The sequence below is a fragment of the Caretta caretta genome, chromosome 9, assembly GCF_965140235.1.
Source record: "Caretta caretta isolate rCarCar2 chromosome 9, rCarCar1.hap1, whole genome shotgun sequence".
Taxonomy (NCBI): Eukaryota; Metazoa; Chordata; order Testudines; family Cheloniidae; genus Caretta; species Caretta caretta.
The window spans coordinates 67,951,454-67,973,917 of record NC_134214.1 but is presented as its reverse complement, the minus strand read 5'-3'; the positions used below and the strand labels follow the sequence as shown (position 1 = coordinate 67,973,917).

The 22,464-nt window shown below is 41.1% G+C and overlaps 1 long non-coding RNA gene across 1 annotated transcript; it reads right to left on the bottom strand.

The window, feature by feature from the left end:
- Window positions 1–14,967: 14,967 nt before the first annotated feature.
- On the bottom strand, window positions 14,968–20,117 carry LOC142073218 (uncharacterized). The gene is made up of 2 exons (XR_012669967.1): window positions 19,762–20,117; window positions 14,968–17,531 (listed from the first exon to the last, which is right to left on the bottom strand). It is a non-coding gene; the product is annotated as an uncharacterized LOC142073218 (long non-coding RNA).
- Window positions 20,118–22,464: the final 2,347 nt, after the last annotated feature.

Genomic DNA, 22,464 nt, shown 5'->3' with positions numbered 1-22,464 from the left:
TTGATGGCTTTCATCACAGAACAAAAAGCAATTTAACAAAACTTGCTCATTTCCTTTCAAAACTTTTCACAAAAACAAAATTTTGACTAGCTCTATAAATAAGCGAAACATAAAACTGGAGAGCCATCCTCCATGCTGCTATGCTGGGAGCATTCCAAAACCTTTATTCATTCACTCACACTAAGAATTTTAGATAAACAATAGTATATTCATTATGAGTAACCACAGGGTGGCAGCTTACAGATGAAAGCATTGCATTATAAGAATTTATAGGGATACTGCAGTTCCTTCTGGTGCTTGTAAAAGCAAAGAGCAGAGGCATTGCACAGGAGAGAGTAAACATGCTTTCCTGTTTCATAGCTCTGCTGCCTTCCATTGAGCCAGGAGGATGCTACCCTACTGGGCTCAGGCCAGATAATAGGTTTGGGGATTTGTGGACAGAGTTAGAATGAGGTGGTGTTAATTTATTTCCAGCCAGAGAATTTTTGGCTGATGTTGAAGGTGAAAATTGACTGCAGACCATTTACCCCATTCTGTCCTGACTCTATATGATGTTTAACCATCCCCTCACAAGACTGACCAGCAAAAGCACATCATACCAGTGCTCCATTCTCTGCACCAGTTCTGCCTAATTCCCAATATATTCTGAGGTCTTTGCTCTTATTTTTGAAATCCTTCATTAGGAAAAATTATTTCACTAGGAGGGTGGTGAAGTACTGGAATGGGCTACCTAGGGAGGTGGTGAATCTCCATCCTCACAGGTTTTTAAGGCCCGGCTTGACAAAACCCTGGCTGGGATGATTTAGTTGGTGTTGGTCCTGCTTTGAACAGGGGGTTGGACTACATGATCTCCTGAGGTCTCTTCCCACCCTAAACTTCTATGATTCTAGGGAAAGGCCAGGCTACCTCCCTACTGCATTCTATTGTAGCAGCTGTAATGGATGGGGAAACAGTGTGGAACATACTAAATGCTGGAGATCAGATAAGCCAGCATCTTGCTGCTTTAAAGCCAGTTGTAGGAGCTCTCTCATTCAGGTAAATAAATGATTAGAGCAGCAGCTTGCCAACATTTCACCTGCAAAGCAACCACCAAGACTTATGACTCTGGAGAAAATGACATTAAAAAGAGTGGAGAGCTAGGTTCATCTTTGGACAGACATTATTGTGACCTTTATGTTTTATGATACAATGGTGTTGAGCTCATTGTAGATTCTGAGAGATTATATATAAAGCCAGTCCTGCTATTCCATTCTAAAGAGCATTAGAGCATATGCAGTGCCTCAAGCATCTTCTGATTGAGGAAATCAGTGCTGCACATGCAGTGACTGTCATGAAAATGTCTACCGTTGTTCTTTGCAATTAATTAACATTACTACCATATGACTACCTACTCTCAGCACAGGAAATAACTTGGTAATGTTAATCGATGAAACATCATTGTCAAGATTTTAATAGTAATCACTGGGTGAAAGGGTGAACTGAGGTTAAAATATCCACTTTCTGAATACACTATAACCCAATGTCAGTCCTACTAAACTATTAAGGGCTATCATATACCACATAAGCAGCAGGAGGCAGTACTGTTCCTCATAATGATGAAACAATATAGATTGTACAACTTTATGCTACGCCAAGATTTTTTTTCTAATGAAGCCTTCTTTCTGAGTGGTATTTGTAGGAATGATGAAAATCAGTGTTAATGGGCATTCTGGGGTATACGCAGTACCTAATTTAACAACAAGGCTAGTGTTTGGGGTCATCGACGAACTCAAAACTGGCAAATGGGTGAAGGCAATCTGTATAGACTGGCAATTCTTTCACATCCACCCTTAACGTTATTTTCTTCCCTATGTGTGAATATCTTCACTTCATATCTGCAAAGTTTCCCACTGAACACATCCATCTGAATATGCTGTGCCTTCATGCACAGTTAGCTGTGGTCATACTGTTGGTATTACTAATAATGAATTTCCTTTTAGAAAACAGAGTATATAGTTTTCAATACCTATTACTATTTCCATCTTCCCACACAGCTGACATCTTTCTACATCTATTTTTTCATCTTGTAGTGGTATTATTAGCATTTTGACATCTAAGTCATGTAAATGAGCTAATCTGAATAGGCTCCACAGCTGTAAGTATTTTTCAGGTTGTCTAGCACAATTTTGCCTGTAATTTGGTTCTGTAGCATTATATCACGTGTCCAACACCTACATATGTTTGATGTGGCACAGCAAATAAGTTTTTTTCTCCATATGTGAACTCTGTCTTGTCAGTCAAGATGTTTATTTCCTATCATAACCTTAATTTTCCTTCTATCTTTGCAGAAGTAGCAAAATCTTAATTCCCAGGCTAAATCGCAGCTCTGAGTATTCATTAAATGAATGAACAATCATATGGCGACCTTTAAACTGTGAGTTTGGATGTTCTGGTTCAGTTTTGAGAAGCATCCAAATATTTCTATAACGCTTCCAGCCGACTCCAGACTCAAATTATGTCGAGCAAGTTATCAGCAGTTCCTGTCCGTGACTGCCTGTGGAATTGCTTATACAGTGTAACAGGAAGGTCAGAAGACTAACAAAGGCAACCACAGGTGAGAGAAGATTGAAAGTTTGCACAGCACTGATCACAGGAATGCAAATTAACTATTCAATTTAGAGGATTTAAGGGCCTAATTCTGACCTAGGGCGATTTTGTAACTAGATTGTAAGCATATCAGGGATTCATTATTTACAAACATACAGGGAGCACACTTTGATATCCATTGTAAAAACAAAAGTGGTAGATTCATAAAGGAAGAGAAAATTCATTACTAGTTAAAGGAAGAAACTGGGAACTTCTATTTCCAATTCCACTATCAACTTCACACTGAGCAGGACAATTAAGGACAGATCTTTGAAGGTATTTAGGCACTGCTCCTCTCAGCTTTATAAGGCCTTAGAGATCAGGCACTTAGGTATCTAAGTACCATTGAAAGACTTTGGGACTTAGTTGTTAAATTACAAAAATATTTTTACAAATGAGATTTAGGCCCCTAAATCACTTAGGCATGCTGAGAGGAGCCTAAATGCCTTTAAAAATGTTGGCCTTAGCCTCTTTGTGCCTTACTTTAACCATCTGTAAAATGTGGATAACACATAACCATTCACTTTCAATAGTCTCGTTGAACATTCTGGGATGTGTTTTAAGGTAAAGCCAAAAGAGAAGTTCAAAGTATTTCAGCAACAGCAGCAACTGCTATACTCTTTTTTAATATAACATTTGCACTTCAAATCGGATTTTCCTGGTGTAAAAATCTGTTGCCAAAAAGTTTAATACAGTAGGACGAAAGCAGCATTTGCAGCAGTCTCAGCTCTATAACTTCAGCAAAAGTTCTGCAGCAGGTATTGAAGAAATTTTAAATCTAGCTTAGCAAGAAGACTGTTTACTTATTTGGCTTTCTTGCAAAGACATGCAGGGAATTCAAGATCTTCCTTCAGGCACAAAGATCCTCAACATTCAGGGCCTTTATGGCTTTTAAGAATAAATTTTGCAGTTCAAGTGTTTCTTAAAGCAGCCAAGCCATAATTACTACAAGGAGTGTGTGCAGAATACTTAAAATTCCCTTCCCAGAGGATCATATATCTGCACTTTCGTTCAGTAACATTGTTGTAGATTAAATGGTTTAAGGTTCAGTGTGTGAACAGCAGGCTAGCAATTACAACCCTTCCCTTCTTGTGTGTCCTTAAGTAAAAGAAACTGAGTATTGTTTCAAATGATTTTTGTTCATGTAACAAAATATTACAACAGCACTGGGTTTGGGGATTGGCAGCTGAGGGGCTACAGAGGGCAGGACACAGAAGAAAAAGCTGAGGATAATGTCTGGAAAATGTAATGTGTTAAATAAGTACCCCATTTACCACCCAGAAGTAAAAAGGAGAAAAGTCCCCCAATTTGGTGGGGTCCCCCAATTTTGTGCATTTCAGGAGAAGTGTCTTGAAAATGTTCACGCACAAAAAGAGGTGAGTTTAAAAACATTTTTTTCTACTAAATCTCCTGATTTTTTATATTAAATGTAGGCAATACTGCATTGCTAACTATGTCGCTGCTGATCAAAGCACAGAAAGGAGAAAGAAAAACCATGACAAAACAACAATCTGTGAATGATGTTTATTTTGTCATCTCATTTGGGTGGAGCTTTGTTTGTGGGAAGTACTTAAATACCTGCAACTGCCACTCTCACAAAGCAGCTAAAATCCAGAGTAATTAACAGTTTCTGTTAGTGTACTTGCTCCACACATTGTCACATTGGTAAGGTCTCTGACGTCCAGAGCATCCTTGTTGGATCATTGCTTTTTTTACAGTTCTTGCTGACATGTTATCTAAACATTTCAAAAGCTACTTCCGGCCTTCCATTCACACAAGAACCACCAACTATTCCTTTCCCAACACTTTAACTAAGAACAGTAGTCATCTTCAATATATTTTCAACATGGGCAGGTAACTTGTACTTTAAACAAGTAGCTCAGAAGTCACATTTATAAACAAAAACCTGTAATATGACTGGCCACGCATGGCTAAAGATGTAGACAGAAGAATTTTCATGGTACTACAGAATAGTACCTTTCCCTCCCACTAACTAATGCACTAGTTCATTCAGCTTGTTGTACATCTGTTTGTTATATTTCTCAGGGAACACAAACTCAGGTGTTGACCTTGCACTCTTGTGAGGAATACTACGATCACTATCCCATTTGTCCACCATATCCTTTCAACAAGACCCTGCATCACAGCCTTTGATTTCATTTTAATGTGGCTTCTGCCCCAATTTCTTGTATTTAACAGGGTCTTGTCCTTTCTCCAATTCCATTCCGCTAATTGATTTCCGTGTGGGTCTAATGTTCCCTAACAAATCTTCTATTGTCAGTCTCCTGTCATCACCACTGCCCATGAAACATCCTCCATGCTGTGCTTCCACCACAGAAACAGAGGCACTTATAATATTTTGCAATATCCCTTGTGTACTCTAATACATTCCTCCATGTCCAAAGCAATCTTTGACAAAGAAACAACATTACCCTTACCTGACCCATACCTAATAATAAAATTAAAATAATCAAATTGAGGTATCTGTATCCAGTGGCATGTTGTGTGTCTTTGTGAAGTGTTTTTGAATCAAAAACAATCATCTAAAATGACTATAAACCTTTTTCTACTATTTGCAACATCCCAAGGTTTTGTGGCCCTGTTATCATAATTCTGTGGTGTTTATCATTATGGATATCAAGCGTGAACCACATGCTTCTGCATTGGAGCATTGTACTGACATCTCCCTATACTTCAGGAGTCTGGCCATGATATTTCCATAACAGGAAAAAAACCAGCATTTGCCACTCATAGCATGTCCAATTCTCAGTTTATGTTTTAATTGGGTGGTCTTTTCTTCTATTTTGATTCTATTTTCTACTGCATACAGTATATTCCATTTACTACATTTAAAGGAACTTATTTTATTTGTGCATCGGTCCAGCGAGACAAAATTTACAGCCACTTCTGAAGTTAAAGGAGATTGTTTCCCTTGTAGATCTGCAACACTGTCCTTTAATCATTGACTCAGTTGCCTTTTTATTCAACAATCAGATGTGTAGCTGTGCTGTATAGTCACTAATGTAGGCATAGTGAGCTAGTTATATGGATACAGCCTGCTGCTAATTTGAATGCCAATTAATTTTACCCATAAGGGATGTTTGTTCCATTTACTGCTGTCAGATTAGCAAAATACTGGGGCTCTAACATCTCCCTGTGGTGTCACAGTTTACATTTGGTAAATTACACTTTTTCTAGCTTTTATTCTGTATATTCACCTGAGCCCCAGATGTGTGTTAATCCTCTTAAGTTGAAACTAGTTAAGGCACTTTTTACTCACTGTATTTTGCCACCTTCATTTCTTCTGAGGTCACATATGATTTCATCCACTTTACCATTTAAAAGTTATATGCTTGGTGCTTCACCCATCATAACAATCTCCAAACAAAAACAATGAGGAGTCCGGTGGCACTTTCAAGACTAACAGATTTATTTGGGCATAAGCTTTCATGGGTTAAAAACGTCACTTCTTCAGATGCATACCCCTCTGATACTAGTCTATAAACAGTTTTGCGGTCCCTCCACATTGTTTTGTTAGCTGTTGACATTTCCAGTCCAATTACTCTTTTCAAAACAGTTTACAAAATTGGGAGATTATCATGCCTCTTCACTTATTCTGTCCTATAACATGACACTGATTTCCATTTCCCATCTGCCCCATATTGGCTTCACATTTCCCTTCTGCCAGTTCACGTGGTGATGTTCACTAGTTCAGGTGCAGAAGCCAGGGCCATGGGTTCTGCTGCTGACTCTGCACAGGCTGCATATCTAGGCTGAAATCTCTCCATTTTAGGCTCCAGCAGGGGGAAAAGTAAGCCGGTACAGGCTGGTACAGCGTGCCAGTAAAAAGTGGCCGCCGATACCGCCCCGTACTCAGCCGATGTTAAATTGCTGCCCCTTTTAGCTCTAATATCACTGTCTCTTTTGTGCTCCCCTTTGATGGCCCTGCCAGGTCCCTACCAGCAGGGCTGTCGACGGGTAAGCGCAAAAGGGGCAGCGATATTAAAGCACTGCCGTGGCAAAGGACCCTGCTTAAAGCACTGCCGTGGCAGCGCTTGAATGTTGTTGCCTCTTTTTCCCCCCACCCCGACCGTCAATGGGGGTTGAGCAAAAGGAGCAGCTGCCCCGGGGCCGGCAATTTAAAAGGCAGCAGCAGCCAGAGCCCCAGACCCTTTAAATTGCCGCTGGAGCCCCGGACGGTGCAGGCCAGGCAGCGTGGAGGTGCTGGCTGGGGGACGCTGACCATGTCTCAGGCCCCGCTGCTGTCTGAGGCCCTGCCCCTTCCGGGGGCCGGAGTCAGCCCCCGCATCAGTAAGTGTTGAATGTTACTTTCACCCCTGGGCTCCAGGTGTAGTCACTGCGGTCCAGACTAGCAGGTTAGTTATTGACTGCTTAATTGTGGCTACTTTTGAGATTAAATTCTTGTAACAATGCTATTACAGCCTTGACTATCTTCACTGAATGTCACAACAATGTTCTCTGGACATTGGCTCCTGAGGGAATTCCTCATTCTCTGGAAAATCTATATGTTGTAGTGTATTCGCCCTGGTAGGAACACAGCTTTAAACAAGAGCACTGATTCTGAACATGTAATGGGCAATGACCCCATCACCACAAGCAACAAGGACAGAATCCAGGGTCACCTTCACCTCAAGCAATGGAGGTCTGTGCTTCCGAGAAGTAAATGCCTGTACTTCAGCACTGGAGGTCTGGATTGTATCTTTACTGTAGCTAACCAGTCCTATATTATCATTTTGTCTCATGTGGTCAGATGTTGTATCACTCCAGATAGAAGTTAAAACTGATATTCAGTAGGGGTCAACCAGTCATTCTTTCCTTGGAAGTAGGAATGCTGGTTCCTTTTGAGACATGATAATTTCAGATCAGCTCATCTCTCAGTTCAGCTTCATAGTTATAATCCTGGAACTAGCCCCTTCTGAACTTCCCCAGTATGCCTTTCAGATGCTGGTCCTTCTAATTTGGCAGGAATATGCACCTGCAAACTTAAAGTGGCTATTTTGCAACAGACAACTTGCTGCATCTCCCTCTATTCCAATTAATAAGAGTTCTCAGTGTGTGTTAAATATTCCTTTCCTTAGCCTAAGAATTTGATACATTTTCACAATTGTGAATTGGTACAAAGTATTTGTGTTCAATTGTAACTGGTATCCAATATGGCATCTGCCCTCACAAGATACAGAATAATAGTACATGCCTGGTCACCTGCTGTAAATGTTGTTTGAGATACAATCCAAAACCTCCAGTGCCATGCTACAGAACTTCACCCAAAGCCAGGTAACTGAATCTGGTGGTACGATGGCTCTGATTCTTGAGTTGCAAGCGACTGCATAAGGTGCAAAGCAATAGAGAGGCTCACAAAAAAAAAATCTGCCTCATTACCCTGGGCCATTCCTTAAATATCTGAGCAGAACCAAATGTGTTCCTTGTTTTAGATATTAGAGAAATATTAACATGTCACAGTGAAAGCCATCAACCTCACAGTGGTCTATTACGTTATCCATATTGTGGTAGACATTCTCAATAAGATTACTTCAAAGACTTTTTGCCCTAAAATTGCCCCAGAAGTGCTTCCAAAATGTTACAGCTCTTCTATTTATTTTGTTTCCTCTAAATCAAGAGGCAGTGTTATATTTAATTGTTCACATTCTGAAAGATTAAACCACAGTTTGAAGAGCCACAGCAGAGACTTCTCCTTTTGTGATGATCTGATAGGGACAAAACACTTAGTTCAAAATCTTTCCCTCATCTGCCACACTCATAGAGCTAGTGAAATCAGAGTAACTGATTTGTTCTTGGTATTTGCTACAGTCATATAACCACTGAATCAGCCCCTCTTGCATAATACCACATCTCTAAGTTTAAAATTCATCTGAAATATTCTTCCAGTCATCAATATCTCAGAAATGGGTTTCTAAATGTGTCCCCTTGTATCTGTCTTGATTAAAATATATTTTCCACCAAATATATTTACCCTATCCATGGTCAAAATCAAGAAAGTTTTCCCAGTAATTGGAAAGAGAATATATTTCTGCAGCAATTTCATGATTAGTCAAACTGTACATATAAGGACACATACACTGGTGTCCAGAAACCCAACAAATATATAATTAGCTGAATTGGGACTCTTTGTGTAAAGGACAATGACACCACTTTTAGATAGAAATACTGGGTAAACCATATCCACTCCGGCATGGTGATTTCAATGTCAGCCCCTATATGACTGTTACATTTACTTTTACAGCACAGTAATATTTCAGGAGTCAACAGATGACTGGATTTTGTTGCAACTTGTTTTTTGACTAGATTAAAATGCCTGAATTGAATACTGGATAAAGTATTAATATTTAGCAATTTTATATTTTCTCTACCCACCTACAAATGAGAAATTGGCTTTGACAATCACTCAGTTGACTTTCTTCACCCACTGTTTGTTAAATGACAGAGCCAGGATTACAGATCACATCACATGTAGATAGGGTGACCAGATAGCAAGTGTGAAAAATCGGGACGGGGGTGAAGGAGTAACTGTCATCTGTATAAAAAAAAACCCTAAATATCAGGACTGTCCCTATAAAATCAGGACATCTGGTCACACAATATGTAGAAAGGAGTTGAGTTCAATTTGTGTGGAGCCAAACTGCAATTTATAGTCACTCCAGATCCAGCCTTAGGGCCCTCTCTTTCAAGCATATACTGCCATTTTGATTATTTGGTTTAATTTAACAAATGAAGCCATCAGCACTGGCTAGAGTCAGACCTAGTGTGGGCAAGAGAGTAGCTTTACCAAATCATCTCAGTCCTGACAATGACTACTCATTTTTGCAATCCTAGGCTGGAGACTAACAGTCATTCCAACCTAGCTGGATTATGCGATGACTGAGTTAAATATCCCCCGGGAATACTGAGACACTTTTTTGTTGGTCCCCAGGACTGTGAGTCACCATGTTACCCACCTGCCTCAGCAAAACAGAGAGTTGCTGGTGCTAAACAGAGTGTCAGGTCCCTGATCTCCATAATCTACCCAGGACTCGACCGGCTCCTATTTTGCCTTGCAGGTTAACACTTGGTGTGCCCCAGACCTCTAGCTTCTCTGAAACATCGCCCTGTAGTGTCCAGCTCCCATCACTGGACACATTGTAATTACCAGGTTCACTATTCCCAAAGGAATACTGTATGCACGGCTTGACTCAGGTCCTTCATAACACCACAGCATGGAGATATAGCTGGAATTTAAACAAATTATTAACACAGATTAGTATTTAAGAGATACTGAGAAAGGATAATGGAAAAAGAAATGGTTACACATATAAAACAAAACAAAATGCAACCCTAGGTCTACACTTATTAATGGTTACCTTTCCTATGTAATAAAGTAGATTTTCCCCCAAGGATTCAGTCTTTGACACAACAGCTGGTTTTCAGTCAAAACCAGGAGCCAAGTTTTCATGAATTCCCTTCAGGAAGGTTTCCTCAGTAAATGGATACCAAAAATGGCTCTCTTGTCCCTTAATTATTGTCCAGTAAAGATTTGAAATGCCCTCCATTGTTTGTTCTCCAGTGTGCTGACTCCCAGATTGGGACTTCACCTCCTCCTGTTGACTTGGAATGCAAAATGTAGCTCCTGTTGTGTTTGGTTTACAATGTTTAATTTACATCAGAGACAGGGACCTGTGAATAAACATAGGATTACTGCTAGAAATCCTATCTCAGCTAGTGACTTATATCCTGAGAGTCTGTGTCAAGGTATATTTTCAGTATACACACAATTTTTTAAAAAAAATATCACCAGTACATACCTTTCACAACGATATTAATGATCAGAATGAACCACCTTTCTTTTGATACCTTATGAGACACTATTTATGGATAATGCCATGAAAGCAATGTATTAGGTGAAATGAGTTTGTCAGGCCTGGTAGGAGTTACTGCCATAGAGTGATGATCCTTTGCCAGCTGGCATCAAAGGGCCTCTGCATCACAAAAAAACCCCAAGTATTCTTTAAATTATTGCACGAAAAGAATTTAATATTGCATCCATACATCTGCATATAACGGTTATGATAGTGGCACAGTCATCTAGTCAAACCCCTCACTGTCAACACAAAATGTTTCCCATATTATGTTTTCTCTTTCATGCACATAGATGTGGGTGGCACATTCTTTCCTTGTTCTCCATAGAGCGGGTGTGCCAGAAGGGCTTGTATGGACTTGCAGGAGTCTCTGAAAAATTCTACTTGTAGTGCCAGGTTCAAGTAGGGGCTGAGTGAAACTGATACAAAGATAATTTCACCTCCCCCCTCCTGGTGCATTGAGCAGAGGAGATGGGTCATGGTTCTGTGTGCAAAGCATGGTTTAAAAAGCTGAACAGGAGAGGTTAAATAAAAAGTGAAGATGCAGAAGGTAGAGAGACAGTAGGTGTGTGTCTGGATGTAGCAGAGCCACTTTCCCTGTGCTGCAGGAAGCACTTCCCAGTTGTGTTGATGCTAAGTTGCAGAAAAACTATTAGGAGGTTCCTCCAAATCCCCCAGCCTACCTCACTACTCCTTCAGCCTCTGGTCCTGTGTGGGAATCAGGCAGCAAACATGGAAGTCATGCCTTAGCATGGAGCCAAGGAAGCACGAGGAGTAGCATACCAAGAAGTGGCACTGATCCCTGCCCATATCATACTAAACCACCAGGAGCCCTGGAGGAGTAAAGGAGGACTCTCCCTTTCCAAGCAGCATGGGAAATGAATGGGAAATGAAGGACAAAGAAAGACAGAAAACATTCAAAGATAGAAAACACCCATTCGAAGATTGAGACTAGAGGAACAGCAATGTTAGAGTTAAGTGGCTTCCCTCGGTGGAAAAGTCTGTATACCAGAGAATAAGGATTTAAAGGGAGGTGAATCAGGAGGAGCTAAGGAACAAGGTTGTTCCTGGGGAACTCATCAGGAGATGCTCACAAATGCATGGTCACTGGAGGAAGTGGCAGGTGCTTAGGGGGTGGGGACACGGTGGGAGGAGGAGGTGTACTAGAGATCCAAAATAATATGGGGCAGGGATGTAAACTGGCACTGGAATGGAAGTAGGAGAGAAAATGGAAGATTCTGGGAACTAGGCAGTAAGCAGGAGGAAAGATGGGGAGGCATAGATTGGTGGCTAGACTTTCCCACAGCCTGAAGTGACAAATATTTTTAGGAGCCTATTGTTAAAGTATTGGCAAAACATCACTGCTCTGCAGCAAAATGTTAAGTCTACAGCATCGAAAGCCGCAATGCACAAACAGAATTAGGGTTGGAGTGATTAAATATCCATAATAAAATAAAGGAAACTGATCAATGTAATTACATTAAAATGCCTTCCATCCTAAAACATGTCTACGTTTCTCCAAGGTCCAGACTACAGGCAAAACAGTCTTTTTGTTCTAACTAATTCCTCTCAGGACCTGTTAAGACTCTAGAAAATTGACCAGAGTTTCAATTCTCTGAATCAATAGCTATCCACTCTCCTGAAACTACATGGCAAAGATATTTAATTTGTCAACAGCAAAAGTTCAAGCCAATTCAAGCATAGCATTATAGTGTCTGCCTTGACTTGCAGTTTGTTGAAAATGTATTATTCTGTGTCTGCAGAGAGAAGGCATTAGCCAGATATACCAGAAATAGAAGTTTTACAGATTCCACAATCCCTGCCAATAAACTATACCATCAGGTTTTCAAAAACAACCCTTATATTGCACCTGGAACTTTGCATGCCTAGTAACTTCAAGGTGCAAAAGACCAAAATCATGCACAAAATCCATTAGCACCACTAAACTTGCAAATCCAAATGCCATTTGTGCTTACCAAAAAAAACCTGTGCAAAACTATATGTGCATACAGAGACAAAGATGGGCACCTTTGAAAATTTTGCTGTTGAAAAATGCATAAGCCCTTTTCAGAGAATGACTTTAAAATTAATTCATTATTTGCAGCTGGGTCCCAAAATGACAGGGTCCCATAAAAATTAAGCTGAGTACATAAAGTTTTTGCTTCTCTTTTCTTGACTTCCTTTTCTAACTTGAGAGAGCATAGAATGGACAGAGTGTACAATCTCTTACCTCCACATCTCTTTTCTTCTCTTGATTCCTCATCCCTTTTTGGTTGAAACTCATCTATCTGCACCCTACACTCAGAGTTGTGTTTGCATTGAGAAAAAAATCCGCATCAAAGACGATCGCTTTGAAGAATACTCCCCAGGGACGGTTTATACAATTCAGTAGATGGGGCTGATAGTCAACCTATATTAGCTAGGGAGAAACTAGAGACACCTAAACTTCTGAGTTTATGCTAATCTGTGCCATTTCTCTTTGTGGTTATATTTTTTTAAACTGTCCCATGTTACCTCATTTGCGCACTGTAGTCACATTTTGAAACTAATCATAAGGTATTGAATGTATGTAGCCTCAAAGACGGAATACCACATTTCCATACTGTGTTCCACTCACCGTCACACAAGGCAGCAAGACAGCCTTCCTTAACATATACTCAAGATAAAACATGGCCTCCTGCAAAAACAATCATTTTTCAGTCAGTCCCTTACCTGCAAATGCATGAGTTTTTCTCTTTAAAAATATGTTCTAATGCTTTGCAGTCAAGTTTTAAACTTCTTAAGTGATAGGGCTTCAATCATTTCCCTACGAAGACCACTGAGTATATCTGATGATTAAACTGAAACTAATATTTTCCAGCTTGGAAGAAAGTAAAATCCCATAAAGATGCCATACCCTACAAGGAGCATTTTCACGTGCAATTTTATCATTTCCATTAGTTAGAAAGAAATGGTGTGAAATCACAAGCCAATACATCAGATATGCCTCTCTTCCATTCTCTAGTTAAGGCAGGCTATTGTTTCATCTTACAATGGAGGTATCCTACCGTTGGTTCACTCAATTTACAACTCATTCAACTAGTATGGTCTCAAAAGTGTGACCTGCACTTAAAGGTTACTGGAACTGAATCTGCTAAAGAGAAAATATGTGGTTGAGGCTGAGTGGGGAAGATAGGTCAGTGGGCAAAAATCTAGGATGAACAGTGAACAAGTTCAGTGAACAAGCAGAGAAAAAAATAAACTCAGTATGAGACACACAAAGAGAGGTTCACTTTTACTTTAATTCCATGAAGTTTGTCTATCTGTGGAATCTGAAATATTTTTTCCAAGTTGAAATTCTCATTCACCAGCCTTCTCATATTTGAAGCTTTCATTGTCCAACCTTAAGCACATTTAAGAGTCATCTGTAACAGTAACATGTTGCCCGGACACTGAGGAAAATGTAGAAACCGGTTCCTGCTTTCTTCTTCCCACCAAGTTTGTGGTGGTTTGAGCCCCATGCTGCACAGGGGAAACAGACTCCGTCCTCTAGAAGTGCAATGACAACAACCAGGCACAGAAGGTTAATGGGAAAAAGAATTCTTAGATCTGCCTTCCCCCTCCTGCACTCACACACAGTCTTGCCTTTGGTGATATCTGTTGCCCCCTCCACCCTCTGCATGCTCTTGTTAATGTCTATGGACGTTACAAACCTAGAGGGATTCAACAAAGTTCCTTAGAATCTAAAGGTTCAGTGCACTCTTCCCAATTCACAGAACCTGAACAGGTTCTAAAGATCACCCTCATTCTCCTAGCTAAAATGCGTTCAGTGTTTGGCATTCTGCACCATGGGAGTGTGAGAGTCTATAGCCTTTCTGTGATTTTCTTCGAAGATATTCAAAAGTTTTTAATGAGAACCCTAGGGCTAGGGCCTTCTTGAAACTATTAACAACAATGCTTGCTCTGTATAGCTCAGGGGAAAATTCAGGCAACAATTGCTAAACAAATCTTCAGTTTAGATTAGTAACAAAAGACTTATTTATCTGGTTTTCCAGCAGAGACCTGCAGGGAATTTGGGCTCTGTTTCAGAGCCTCTTCTCCCATGCACAGATGTACAACAGTCACTCAGTCATTTTAGCTAAAGTTGTCAAATGTTTCATGGTATTTTAACGGATTGTGGTACCAGAATAATTATGCTTTAAGGAGCCAGCACCTCTCACAATTTGACATAGCTCAGTTTGGCCACCTCGCTATTTGAGATCAAATCATTAAAAGTCTTTGACTGTGTGGAATTAGGCTTCCCCCCCCCCCCCTGTAATTGTATAATTGATCTTTAAGTTTGTTAAGCATATTGCTAAAACTGGATAAATGGATTTTGAACTTTAGACTAGAACCAGCCAAAGAGTTTCCAATGGAATATTTTTCCTGTCGAGGACTCGAACCCCAGACGGCACGGTTCGTTGTCTGACCACAGAGAGACAGGCAACACCAGCAAGGTCCAAACACAAGCTCTTTATTGAAGAGTGCACACAACAATAGAGAGCAGCCTGTCTCCAAGGAGAACCAGCTGCCTCCTAGGCAAAACTAACAGGTTTTTATAGGCAGGTCCGTCGCGTCACAGATTATTCATGAAGTAGCCCAAACCCCACCGCCCCTTTGTTAGTTAAAAGTTCTCCATTATGCATGCATACCTATCCCCTATTGTATATAACTTTTAGCAAGTCATTATGCCTCCCCAACTTTCTTATCAATCCAGTTGTCAAACAGGAGACAAGAACATACATGAAACAGAAACAGGGAATGGAGACAGTCTGTCTCCTCTAAACAACCTGTTCTCAGAACATCTGGTACGAAAATGCAAGAATACCGGCCTCCCCTTTTTTCTTACTCCCTGCAACTTAAACAAGTACTCTTTTATTCTATTTATGTCGTTCAGGGACTTTCCCAGCAACCTTTATTGGCCTGACTTTGGTTCGGTTGGCATAACTGCTTCATATTTAATTTTTCTCACCTAACAGTCCCCCCTTTGTCCCTAGAGTGCCATAGGAGAATTCTTGGGACATACTGGTCTCTGTGTGGAGTGACTTAGAAATATTCACTGGTTGGTAGGGCAGAGCTTGGTACCCATCTAACAGTCACATCTTAATCTAACATACAAAACTATTAGGCCACATATAATTACAACAGAACTGTGAGGCAAGTTATATAGCCAGCCACCTATTTCTGGAACCCAATTGAACAGATTGCTCCACCACGAGTCAACCCACTCTCCTCCATGGTCTTTTGCAACTTGTATAAGGTGGTTTGCTCTTTCCCAGGTGGCGTTATAAACATCCGGAACATATACACAGCATTCTTGCCCAATTAACGCACATGTTCCTCCCTGAGAGGCCAGCAAAATATCTAATGCCAAGCGGTTTTGGAGAACCATCTGCCTTAGGTTTTTTTTTTTTTTTTTCGGTTGCCAAATCTACCAAGGCCTCGGCAGTAGTATTTGCCATTATCTCCAACACTCCCTGAAGTCTCATGACTCCTTTTCCAATACGCCAGTTGGCACCTCCACAGGAGAAGACGAATCCCGCACAAGCATCTGTCCAATCATTTAGGGCATGCCAAGTAAGGGGGCGAGAGTCTTTAACATCTTCCTCAGCACCTCTTACATTTCTGATTTTCCCTTTAGGAAGTCATACATGATAAACTACAGGTGTTTCTAACCAAGCCAAATAGCAGGAGCCACTCCATGAAGGAGGGAGGGCTAGGTATGCCTTGTCACCACACACCCAGTATACTCCAAAAAGGGTAGGAATAATTCTGGACCAGGTATTATTGATAATTTTGTACCATCCAGTCCAAGATGGGAGGAGGGAGAATTTAGCTGTAGAGGCGTTAGTGGAACATAAGCACATAGTATGAGTTGGCAAGTTATACTCAAGTGTGCAATTTATAATGTAATGCTCAACCAATTTGTGACCTTCATACAAAAAGTGTTCTTCCCCATGCAAACTGCACTTGTTACCTGTGAAACTATGCCATGCGGACGTAAAAGAGGCTGCCCATTCAGGAGAGAGATATTAGGACCTCTCTTACTCCCAAAGTGAGTGCCATTAATTAGGCTTTGCACTCACTATTACCTAAGGCTATTTTCCCTTCTTTTAAAGAGGCACCATTGACCAACTCGTTTCCAAACTATTAGATACCTGCTTTCAGAGATGCCAGTATCAGCCCAGGTAATATTTAAATTGTCTGAAGAATCCTTCCAGGATGGGGTCCAGGTCATATTCATTGCACTGGAATAGGAACCATGGGAAGACCCTTTTGGCTATCAGCTGGCATTAATGAGCACACCCAGCATGAAGTATTTTGTAGGGCTGGCATGCGAGCTTTCATTTCATGGGCAAGGCATATCAATATGTTAGGACTGTGTGATTCTATAGTCTCTATGCCTCATACCACCAAAAAAGAAAGATAAAAAATAACAAACAGATTACAAACACAAGGACCCAAGCTAAAAACCGGGGCCATCCATTTTTTCATCTGCAGTCGGAGCTTCAGGTCGCCCAAAGGGGTGGCAGTCCATTTGTCTTGAGCACAAATGTCGTCTGCTTCTGATTCACCCGGTTCACGGTGGGGTGAACGTGCGTAGCTCCCAATGCCGTCTGCTTCTGGGGAATCTTTTTCCAGGTCAAGTTCCCTAGTGGTGCAATGCAGGTTAGCTCTGTCAGTGGACAAGGGAGAAGTTACTAGCACTTCACCTTGTCCTTTCCCCTGCTGTCCAAAAGGAGGAAAGACAAAAACCCAGAAGGAGGGACAGGCTGATCAGTAGTCGAAGTGAAGTCATCTTGAGGTGGAGGGGTCTTTTTGCATTAAGAAGCATGGGTCCAGGCAGTCAGTCCTTGGCACTTCACAGCGGTGTTGGTAGTTAGCAGGACTTAATAAGGGCCTTTCCAGCATGGGGCCAGAGTAGTCTTTCGTTGATGGACCTTTATGTAGACCCAGTCACCTGGTTTTAACAAATAGCAGGTTTGCTCAGGATCCTTGGAGCAGGACTTCTTTCACCTGTAAATACAGAGACCAAACGCATTTCATTAATGTCTGGCAGTGTTTTGCAGATCTCACAGCTGCTTGGGCACATTCAAGCCCCCCTCTTCCTTGGCTGTCAGCCAAATTCTAGCTGTAAGTAGTGTCCTTGGGCAGGCCAGTGTCTTATCTTTGAACCGAGCCTGCCAGCTACAGCGTTGAATTAGCTCGTCCTTCATTCTTTTTCTTCTCCCCTTCTTGGCTTCTATTAACCTGCAAAGGAAACTTTCACTTTCCACTCACACACCTTTGTTCAAAAATGAACACATATACATTACCCATTTTACAGCACGTTAGTCTTATTGTTCAACGTATGCCACATACACCCTTCTAGTAAAATGACTTTATTACTGAGCTTTGGAGCAACAAGCTAGGACAAGCACACCCACTTTTGAGGAGTCCACTTGGTACAACCTTTGGGGTCCAATAGCTTTCCTCCCTCCCCAGCCCTCTGGCTAGAAATTTGAGGTAGCCAGAAGGATCCCATGTATAATATGGGGAGTGGAGTAACCTTTCACGTCCTTGCTTCCAAAGACTGTTGGTGTGCGAATTTTAACAACATTCTTTTTCAATTAAAAGATCTGGACAATGAAATTTTTTTCCTTACTTAAGCAAATGTATTAAACTTTAGTATATCACCTCCTCCTGATATTATCCAAACACTTTGTATTCCAAGTTGAATAAAACAAGTACCTGCATTTTAATTTAACCCTTCCATTTAGTTTTAAACTAAACGGTCCTATGAAAAATTAAACACAGCAATTCTGGCCACAAGACAAACACCACAAGACAGAACATAGAACACAGAACATAATTCCTATTATGCCAGTAAATTCATGATATGTTGAATTGCTTTTCAGCTGGCATCAGTTTTCTCTGATTTTCTGAAAGACAAAAAGAACATAGATCTACCCCCTTCTGGGCAGTCAGTCGTTGCTTAAAATATTTCCTTTTTATACAAATACCCTTATTAATTGCAGGCAAAACAGAGGGATTACCCATATTTTCTTGTATTTGTTTCATAGGCAGCCCAGGTTTCAGTGGCTTCTACCTTATCAGTTAGGTAATTTACATTAAAACAAATGCTTCCCGGCTTCCTTCTGGATCCAGATTAAAGATGCTTACTTTAAAAAGGGCACAATAAACTTTACCAGACTTTTGATTGCCTTTTACTTTTAACTCCTGCTGTCAAACACACAGCGACCTGAAAAGGAAGACACCACCTATTGCAGCCCCTTGGAGCCTAATAAGATATTAATTACCACTGTATAATTGCATTCCTTTGGGAAAAGGGCCCATTTTCCTCAAAAATGGCTGCAAAGAAACTAAGAATTCTTAGGTGAAATGCTGCAGCTTTTTCTTTGACTTTCTGACGTTCATCCTCAGTTACGAGGGTGTCCATCAGCTGATTTACATCTGCCCATGTGGGTAAATGGATAGAGAAAACAGTTCGGAATATTCTCTCTACCGCCTCGGGGTTATCCCGAAGGCGCGGCATAGAACGCTGCCAATTTAATAAGTCTGCAGTTGTAAATGGAGTGTGAGTAAGCACCATTTGAGGCTGCCCACCAACTTGTGGAACAGGGTAAGCTCGCAAAGGAGATCGGATGTCTTTTGAAGTTGCAGGGGACCTAAAATAAAAGGGTTCCCTGGAAGTTCCAGGGATATCTCTTGACGAGTCAGAAGGGCCCGCTCCTTGGACATATTCTTTTCCCTTGTCTTCTCCACCTCCTGCTTTGCTTTTTGGCTCTGTCTCTGTGGTACCCCCATTGGAATATACTCATCTTCTGTCTGAGTTTCTGGGGCATAGGGTGGAGGAGATTTAGATTCTTCCATACAACAGCTTCAAAGGCCATACGTCCTTCTTTTGGCTTATAATTAAACCATACAAACAGATAATCCATTTGTTCTGGTCTAAGATCGACCAAAATATCTCTTAAGGAATCCATCCTGTCTGCAGAAAAGGTTCCGCAGGCTGGCCAATCTTTAGTCGGGGACAAATGAGTCGTGAAGGCTGGCCATTGAACCTGACATAAATTTTTCATTTTGGATTTAGTTAAACCAGTGGTTCCAGAGATTCCCTTCCAATCTCTGAGTATCAGAGAAAATGGGGCGTCCCCCAGGCATTTACTACCAAATTGTCCCATCCTAGGTGGAAAGGGGACTCAAACCCACAATCCCCAACTCTTATTATCAAGCGATCGCTTACCTCTCCAGGGTCTCGAACCCCAAAGACCTGGATCTGGAGCCTACTCAATGGGTAGGTGGACATTGCTGGATTTCTATGGGCTTCAGCTGGTTCACAGAACACGCCTTATAGCCGATGCAGGGATGAGATCACTGGCAAGGCTCCTTGAAGCCGAAGGATGCGCGCTGCATTGCTTTAGAGTCTGATCCCACACCGGAGAGTCAGACGAGTCCCTTCGTGGTCACCAAATTTGTCGAGGACTCGAAGCCCAGATGGCACAGTTCATTGTCTGACAGCAGAGAGACAGGCAACACCAGCAAGGTCCAAACACAAGCTCTTTATTGAAGAGTGCACACAACAATAGAGAGCAGCCTGTCTGCAAGGAGAACCAGCTGCCTCCTAGGCAAAACTAACAGGTTTTTATAGACAGGTCCATCGCGTCACAGATTATTCATGAAGTAGCCCAACCCCCCCCCCCCCCCGCCCCTTTGTTAGTTAAAAGTTCTCTATTATGCATGCATACCTATCCCCTATTGTATATAACTTTTAGCAAGTCGTTATGCCTCCCCAACTTTCTTATCAATCCAGTTGTCAAACAGGAGATGAGGAGTTAAGAACATACATGAAACAGAAGCAGGGAGTGGATACAGTGTGTCTCCTTCTCTAAACAACCTGTTCTCAGAACATCTGGTATGAAAATGCAGGCCTCCCCTTTTTTAACTCCCTGCAACTTAAACAAGTATTCTTTTATTCTATTTATGTCATTCAGTGACTTTCCCAGCAACCTTTATTGGCCTGACTTTGGTTCTCAAAGGGGATCTCAAAGCCTTTAATAGAGAAAGTTAAATATAATCTGCATTTCATTGATGGGGCAACTGAAGACATGTTGTAATGATATGCTAAGTTCACACAGCAACTCTCTGGCAGCATTAGAAATAGACCTATATTTCTCCAAATCTCATTCCCTTGTAACCAATCAGACCCAGGCTGCCTCCCCAGTAAGAAGTCAAATCTACATGAATTGAAGCTTATCTTTAACAAGAATACACTCCTACATGTCCATCATGGCATGTAGACTGACTATTAGATGTAGTTACTTGTCAGAGCAGCTTAATTAAGTATTAGTGCAGAATTAAAAATCTCATCCCCAACCAGATACATAAGCACAGAGCCAAGAGTTTTGATCAGTATGTAATGGCAGATGTTACAATACTCTGGTGTCATGCAGAAAACAGTTATTTTTGTTTTATTTTTAAACAAGGGAAGTGCACAGTGTAATTCATTGTTTGTAGCTGGGTATTTGCACTCCACTAAATCTTCATATTTTGTCTCAAAGTGGTAGAAGCTCTGCATGTTTTTAGGGCTTCAGCAAAAAAATTTCAGATGTAGGCGTTTGCTTTTCTGAATATTTTCATTTAAAAGTCAGATTTACTTGGAGTTGGCTAAAATCAGTGTTCTCCTACTTCAAAATTGTATCTACAAGATCACGAAGATTTTATTAATAAAATATATCTGCAATAGCACAAAATTCATAATTTCAGCTCTCCCCATTTAAGCTTTTGACTGACAAATAGTTCTATTACCTCATTTCTTTCTTGCTTCATTTGACTAAACAAATGCCCTGGAGTAGGAGCATTTAATTGTGCAGAAAATATTAATCCATCTTTTAAAAGAGCTTTTCAGTTATCTTCATAATTTCCATTGTCAGTGATACTGTTGAATATATATCGAACAGTTACACCTTCATATTACAGTCAGAGTACATGGAGCTGTCCTTTATATGTCTCTTTCCATGTTCATATCAAGAGCTGAAAACTACATTTCTGTCTTGACATCATGGAATAAGAAACATCCTCCTTTTGTGGGCCTTCCTTTTAATTCTTACCCACCCATTTTTATATCTAAGCAAACCCACACATCCTACCTTATGAAAGATTGAAGATTCCTATAGTGTTGTAAATAAATAATAATAATAATAAAAGACGACATTGTGACAAAGCTCCAACCTTGTCTTAGTGGGTCCCATACTTCCTGGAGGATTACACTAGCCTCAGAGGCTTACTGTGACCCTCTACATAGCCCTTCTCCCTCTAGAGGCAAGGGTCACAGCCTACTGAGCCATTTTCATCCTAAGCCAGCAAGGGAGGTGAGGAGAAGCTACCCTCCCTCGCACAGTCTCATTTGTCTCCCAGTCTCAGTGAGTAGTCGGGGAGGGGAGTGGGGAGCCCAGGCCTGCCCTCTACTCCGGGCTCCAGCCCAGGGACTCTGACAGTAACAGCTTTTGGTAGCTGACTTTCTGGAAACAGGACAAGTACAATCCCTGGGCCACTTCCCACAGCAGTCCCCACTTCATCAATATCTATGTCACCCTTACCTCAGGACCTCCTTCCTTGTGCCTGATAGGGTTTGTACTGCTCCATTTCTCCAGCAGCGTGGCTTCCTCCTATAGCTCCTGACACGTGCGCCCCCATCTGACTAACTAGGAGGCTTTTAACTAGTTTCAGGTGTCCCAATCAACCTAGTGTCTTCCCTGCTTTCTGGAAGGATCTTACTAGGCCCCAGGTGTCTTAATTGACCTGGAGCAACTGCCATTTGCTTACCCTGGTTAAAGGGATTTGTTTAGCCTGGGGCTAATATATCTGTCTCCCACTACTTTCCTATAGCCATCTGGCCTTGCCCCGTCACAACATGTATTTTCAATTGAAGTTACTGGTCTTTCATTAT